The sequence below is a fragment of the Callospermophilus lateralis genome, chromosome 2, assembly GCF_048772815.1.
Source record: "Callospermophilus lateralis isolate mCalLat2 chromosome 2, mCalLat2.hap1, whole genome shotgun sequence".
Lineage (NCBI taxonomy): Eukaryota > Metazoa > Chordata > Mammalia > Rodentia > Sciuridae > Callospermophilus > Callospermophilus lateralis.
The window spans coordinates 47,618,757-47,626,658 of record NC_135306.1 but is presented as its reverse complement, the minus strand read 5'-3'; positions in this window follow the sequence as shown (position 1 = coordinate 47,626,658).

Here is a 7,902-nt window from a genome sequence, read left to right as displayed (position 1 = left end):
ACCATTAATCTAGCTGTGTGATGAGATTTAAAGATGGCTCTTTCACACCCTCACATCGATTCATCCATTTGGATGTAGCTCCTCTCTCTCTCTGCCTCTTCCCTTTTATTAATCTCATGTAATTATTTGTGTACATGTCTGGCTTCCTCACTCCTCTGAGGGAAGGGACTATGCCTTTTTCATCTTCGTAGTATTCATGGCTTCTACTGCAGAACTCAGACCATAAAGGTTACTCAAGAAATGTGTTAGGGCTGGGCAGCCTGTAATTCCAGCAGCTGGGGAGACTGAGACAGGAAGATGGCGAATTAAGCAACTCAGTGAGATCTTGTCTCTACATAAAATACAAAATAGGGTTGGGGATATGGCTCAGTAGTCGAGTGCCCCTGAGTTCAATTCCTGGAATCAAAAAAAAAAAAAAAAAGTGTTTAGGAAAGTAAATATACATAAGCTAGAAATGAGTGTTAGATCCTTGAATCTGAACAACACACTTTGCATTTTTCGGGTGGGACAAAGAAGAAATAGAAGGTTTTGGCATATGCTACACTTTTACATGGAAGTTAATAACTGCCACACAATTTCATAATCTTCTGTGGTATTAACCTCACTTCTATCACTAACCATGCCTAGTGCTAGGTGACTCTTAGCCTGGCATGTTTTGGCAGGACTTTACCTGGTTTGCGTAATCTACATTGACTTCTAGTTTCAACAAGAATTGTTTACATGCATTTAATTTTAGCTCTTGGGCTATATAACATGTCATTGTTCTTTTTACTTATCTCCTCCCCTTACTTTTGGAAACAGGACAACCATCTTCAATACTGGCTGTTCCTGTTTGGTGTGCTCTTAGATTGATTTTAGCTTGCTCTTCAGCTTTCATATTTTCCAGCCATATTTCCTGCATAAGAAAATAGAGACTATGTTGCCAGAGAGAGAAATGGAGATTGGTGGGGACATTATTTAATCATTCAGAGAACTGATATTCTGGTTTGAAAGGAAATTAAAGCAAGGTATTTGGATTAAGTGATACTATTTGATTTTCTTATATTCAATTTACAGGATAGTGCATTCGGCTTTTAATTAATTTTACCTGCTTCTCTTACAGTGAATCTAATAAACACACTTATATTGAGGCTTACTTAAAAAATAAGACAATAGAACTATTATTTTTTTATATTTGAGTGAAATGAATACTGTAGGAGAATAATAATAAATTTTGAGCAAAACATTGTTTTTCTAAGAACAGACCATGGAAATTGAAAGTAATCAACAGTCTTACACAAGTGTTTTGAAATTCTCTTGCACAATTCTATTTTTTATGGTACTTATACAATCATATTTCTTAATGACTTTCTATAAGCATTTTTTTTGACAAGATTAAAAAGGTAAAATTAAAGTAAGAACTTTAGAAAAATAGGCTTTTATGGTTGCTTACTTCTGCACCACAATATACATAAAACCACAGATTTTTTTTCAGTGCAGTTTTCATATGTACATTCTAGAACAGACAGGAAATGCAGTACACTGTAGGAGGTATGAGTTTGCCACCTAGAGGAGAGATGTGAAATTCAACTTTCTCCAAATTCAGTAGAATTCATTAATTTGTTCCTTCAGTTAATTATCTACTTATTTAAATATTCAAATATAAAGTATCTACAAATCTTATTCATTGTGCCAATGCAGATTTATTAAATTTATTCAAGATAGAGCTCAGCTATGAACTCAAAGAATTCACAAAGTGTATCTGACTTTAATTGCTCAGCTACCTGTCTTAAAATTTTTTTAAAGAGAATATAACCCAACTATCTGGAAAATCTAAATATCTATATTTGGGATGAATATTACTTTTACTTTGGGGGCTAGAGTAAAATTCTGTTTTTTCATTCATCCTAATCCCTTTACTTTTTCTTTTTTAACTTTTTTTTTTTTTGCATTGGGGACTGCATGCTAGTAAGTGCACTAATACTAAGTTACATCCCCACCCTTATTTTTATTATTATTTTAGTTGTAAAAGATTGTATTTTGAAACAGTGGCTAAAATTTCCCGACTAGCCTTGAACTTATGATCCTCCCACCTCAGCCTCCCAAGTAGCTGGGATTACAGGCACGTGTCATCACACCCAGCTCTTTTTTAACCTTGTATGTTTGATATGGACATGTGTAATTCCTTCTTGTTTTATATGATCAGGATGACATTTCTTCTGTTAAGGAACTAACAGTAGATTGGAACTAAAAGAGACTAACAATTCTGGTATATTTTATTTATTTATTTATTTATAGCGGGGGCTTTGCAAATGCTAGGCAAGTACTCTATTTTCCTAGAGTGCTATGCTGCAAGTCCAATTCTGGTATATTTTAAATGATAAAGAGAATATCTAGGATAAATCCACCATTTGGGTAAAGATTAAGTGTATTATAGTATTTATCTATATGTCAATGATTTATAAAGTTAAAAAAAAGAATTGTTCCTCTAGTTTTTATTACAAGCAGTACCTGGCATATTGTTTGCATACTAAGTATTCAAGAAATAGTGATTTTATTGTTGACTTGAATATTTTAGAGTGAGACTTGCCTTAGAAGAAATTCAGATATTCATATATATGAGAAAATTTCCAATAAGGACATAAATAATTTTTCCTTGTCAATATTTATTCACCATGTGATTTATAAATTTCCTTGCCAAGTAACTCATAGGAAAATACACTAAAAACATTCTAAATGACAAAAACTTACAACCACACCTAATTTGTTAAGGTGAAGAAAGAGGATCCAGCCCAGCCAGTGGCACACGCTTGTAATCCCAGCAGCTTGGGAGGCTGAGACAGGAGAATCTTGAGTTCAAAGCCAACCTCAACAATGGTGAGGCACTAAATAACTACGTGAGACCCTGTTTCTAAATAAAATACAAAATAGGGCTGGAGATGTGGCTCAGTGGTAGAGACGCTGAGTTCAATCCCTGGTACTCACCACCCTTCCTCCACAAAAAAGAGGATTCAAATCTTTAGACTTTGTTGCTCAATGAAAAGAGTATCATAAATAGCTCACCCCGCATGGGCCATGCCATCTTTGCAGTGTAATTTCTTCTGAGGTTCTGGTGTTCTCTCTTTGAAAGGACCACCTCACATACCTCCAATAGCCTTCTCTTTAAGGACGCAATATGATTTCTCTTTCAGTTCTTGTCCTGCTCACTTTCATGTGGCAACAAGATTTAACTCTCCTTATAACATATCTTCCATTACTATTTTGGTTGTATTTTAGTCATACAACACCTGTTTAATCCATATTAACATCTGTTTAATCCATATTTTAACATCTCCTCCATGTTAGCAGTAATGTCATAATCTTTTGATTGTAAGTTTCTTAGAGGTAGAAGCCAGCATAATTTTTTCCCCTTTTTGAATAAAGAAATACAAGTCATAATAATCAAAATGAGTGGTAGATTACAGTGCTTATATGAATAATTCACATGATCTTTTTTTAAAAAACAATGATTACATAAAGAAGTGACCGAGCAATTAGATATGGCACAGTACATAGTTTCTTCGAGCTCTCAACTCCTAAAAGAAATTTACCAAATCTTTAGGTCCTCACACTTTTTTCCCACTTCATTAGTTATAGGTTGAATTGTGTCTCTGACAAATTGCTATGTTGAAACCCTTAACCTGAATACTTCAGAATATGAGCTTATTTGGAATGGAGTCATTGAGATGTAATTGGTTAAGATGTTGTATATGGAGTAGGATTAGCTGCTAATCCAATATGACTAATGTCCTTATAAAAAGGAGAGTTTTGGCCATAGAGACATGCAAGTGGAGAACACTTTCTGAAGACTGGAGTTATGCAGCTACAAGTTAAGAAATTACCAGAAACCAGGAGAGATACCTGGAACAGATCTTCCTGAGAAACTTGAGAGGGTGCATGTTTCTCCTGACTACTAGATATCAGAACTGTGAGACGATAAACTTCTGATCATTTAGCCCTTGGTTTGTAGTCCTATGTTATGAGAGCCTTAGAAAACTACTATATCATTTTAACTGTGAACGATAAGGCAAGAATTCTGTAATCATGCCATCATCTCTTTTATTCCTTATCAGCATCCTACAGTATAGATATTAGTGACTTCTCTATTCAAATTAGGAAATGGAGCCTCAGAGAAATCAAATGACAAGTTCAAGGTGTTGTGGCTATTATATTATAGTGTCAGTTTTTGAAACCAAGTCCATCTGACTCCAAGGTGTCATCACTTTATTCAATTCTAGTGCAGTCCTGATGCTCACAACCAGGCTGCAGCAGTAGAGAGGGTGGTGCTTGTGTGCTGAAAAGTTCATGGCCAACAGCATGCTGAATGACCCAGGCAGCTACATGAAAAATGGTGGGATTGTTCATATATATATAGGAACAATATATATAATATATATATATATATATTATTTTTTCCCCTGTATTCTGAAGAATGACATCCTAAATATACCAAAGTTAGTCCACTCCAGGCAAGAGGAAGCGAAGGTTGGAGACAGTGGACCTGCCTGAATGCCTCCAATGTAGCTGAGTGTCTAACCTCTCCAATATCCACATGCATATGAATACCGGGATATACAATCTACAGATTAATGCAACCTAAACTCTCACGTAGTCTGATTTAATTTTATTAACAATTTTCTCAGGTAATAGGGGCAGGGTTAGCATCTTAATTATGTATATGAAGAAGCAAGAATGTTCAAGAGGTTCCCTGACTTCCCAGACCACGAGGTAAATAAGCCTTGGTGCCAGCCTGATCCTCTGGTTTTCTGATTTCAGTTCAGCATTCTTTCTATTATTTCTCACTGCATGAAGAGTCAGTTTTGCTTCCCCTGACTTTTCTTAGTCACTTCTGTGGTTTCATACCACTCCCTCTCTTTCACTCAATAACTATGCCAAGCAAAAACTCCCATGAAAACAGAAAACAAACAAAGCAAGAGAGGTTGATGGTAGAGAAGATAAAATAAAAAAGTATCCTGCAAAAGAAAAAAAGTTATATTGGGAAGAAAAGAAAAGAAAGACACTCTAAGGTGGTGAGGAGAATAAAAGTTGCACTTGAACTGATTCAGCAATTGTGGTCCTGGAGAGCTGGGGTGAGGAGAACAAAAGGAAATTCACTGCGAAGTCTGTGTAGCTGCTGAGATTCTGCTGTGAACCATTTTTCAAAGTGAAGAAAATTCCAATCAATCCCTTGATGGTTTGTGGAGAAGACTTTGCCCCACTCTACCCAAATGCTCAACACAAGCATTGTAACCCTGAGACATTTTTAGTTTACCAGGAAAAAAACAAAAAACAACGTGGTGCAGATTTTTTGCATGAACATAGCATAATGTTCAAGATGACCTGTATTGTAAATGGGAGTTTCTCTCTCTGAATCCACTGCCAAAGGGTGAAAGATAACCCCTTCTTGGGACTTTGAATTTCTTCAGTTGAAATCTGACTGAAGAAGATCACACTGGGAGACTGTATCTTATTTATGTTATATCTTTCTTTGCACCTAACATTTTGTTTTTTGAAACTAGTAAATAATGCTGTATTTTATTTAGATTCCAGATATTTGTATTTAGTACATTTAAACTTATTTTAAAAAGCTATTTGAAGACCCTATTTACATTAAAAACCAGATTCAATTTGACTAGTGTTTTCCTCTAGTTGAGAAGAAAATTCACAGATTGCAAACCGACTTTTCATTTTGGGAGGAAAAAAAATCACTCAGAAGCAACAGGGAGTGGCCCTGATTCCTGTGATTTTATTTATGGGTGGCTGAAGTTCAAATTTCTCAACATACTATAATCTCAGTGTAATTGGCCAAATTCCACAGTGGATAATGAGGTCCAGCTTACCAGGGCAGATTTGTTCTGGGAATCTGTTAGCCAAGTTTGCTGTTTTACATGAGCTGTCAGACTCACCACACTTGCTGGCAGGCCTGGCCCAGCAGGTTCTACAGGTGAGATAGTTGCTGGGCCTGGTAGGTAAAAGGAACAGAGAAATAAATACTTTGTCTTTGAGTATCAGAAGTTCTCTTTCCTATTTCCTCTTCCATACTCCTTCTTCTACAATCTTTCTAGAGTTGAAACATGCATTTAAAAATTAACTCAATTGCTATTTTAGTTAGTGTCTTGTGTTTCTTTTTTTAATTAGTGTCTTATCCTTCTCTCTGTTTCTATAATTGGTGTTACCATTATAAGATCTATAATGTGGACTTGTTTTTATATATGTTACTGAGTTTTGCTGCCAGTATATAGTGGACTCCAAGCACAAATCACGCCTTATTTACTTCTCATCTTGCATCTTTCTTCGTAGAATGTCTTGAAATACACAGGACTTGAAATTCTCTCTGCTTGTTTAAATTTCTAAGCTGATGATGGGAAGATTCACTGTGTTATATTCATAAATGTACATGGGAAAGTTAGGTTCGGTCATTCTACTGTCTTTCCCAAGCCCATCCTTCCTTCCTCCTCTTCATTCCCCTTTGTCTACTCCACTGATCTTTCTTGTACTTTTCTTATCCCCTCCCCTCTTATTTTTGAATTAGCTTCCTCATATCAGAGAAAACATTTGAACTTTGACTTTTTGGAACTGGCTTATTTCACTTAGCATGATAGTCTCCAGTTCCCTCCATCCACTTGCATATAGCAAAAAGAATAGTGGAGGGAAGGGAACATGGGGAGGGAGGAAGAGAGGGAAAGCAAAAGTATTGGGGGTTGAATATGAACAAATTATATTTCATGCTTTTATAATTATGTCACAATGAATGCCAATGTTATATATAACTAAAACAAACTAATAAAAATAATTTTAAAAATTCATTTATTCAGAAAATGTTTACCAAATACCACCCAATGTTTCAGGCACTAACCAGGTTCCTAGGAATATAATAATGAAGTAGACATTTCCTGCTTTCAAGGGTGTATAAACAAATAATTACAATACTCAATGAAAAATGTTACAATTCACAGAGCTCTGTTATTCAAATCCTTACTACTTGTGAGAAAAGGCAGAAAGCATTCAAATACTCTTTTGGATACAGAAATGGATTTATGTATTTCAACACATAAAATTAAAGAAAATTAATGAATACTTAAAGACTGGTTCATTTGTTTTGTGGTGAGTTGAGTGAACCCTTCCCATTGTATCCAATCTCCATCTTGCCCATGGCCTAAACTGTAGCACTACGGAAGCATCACTGTGGCTAGCCTTGTGCCATGCTGTCTCTGGGAGTCTTCAGAATGTTCTCATAAGTACTTAAAATTAATAGTAAGGTGTTTAAAAAAAAGAAAGTAAGTAAGAAAGAAAGAAAAAAGTGGCCATAATATTAACCTTGGCCTTGTCGTATTAAAGAAAGCAAATCAGATATCACTGCATTTATTTCGTAAAAAGTCCTTATGTTTCTGCAAAAGTAGCCTGAATTCTCTCTCTCTCTCTCTCTCTCTCTCTCTCTCTCTCTCTTTACACAATCAAACAAGAATGGCTGCGTTTAAACTCTCCTGATCGATTATGTCCATAGTATACACAATGGGGTAATGCATTGCCATGGCTATGAAAGGTGTATGTGCTTTGAAAATCTCTTCACAATGGTTTTGTGACATTCCTATTAGTAGGCTGTCATTGCAACACTATTATAACACTGTTTACGCAGGACTTGAAATTCTATCTGCTTGTTTAAATTTTTAAGCTCCTTTTCTCTCCTAGAATTGCAAGGAGCTATCAGGTTGATATTTTATTTGGATATGAAGCTGTTTATTACTTTTAGGTATAATACCCATATAATCACTAAAAAAATTTGAGTACTGCTCTGTGCTTGGTCTTTTGCTGTGTTGTGAAGGGTGGTTGGCGAAAGTTTTCCCACATTTATTAGTGATTTAAGAATCTTTTTTACTCCATGAA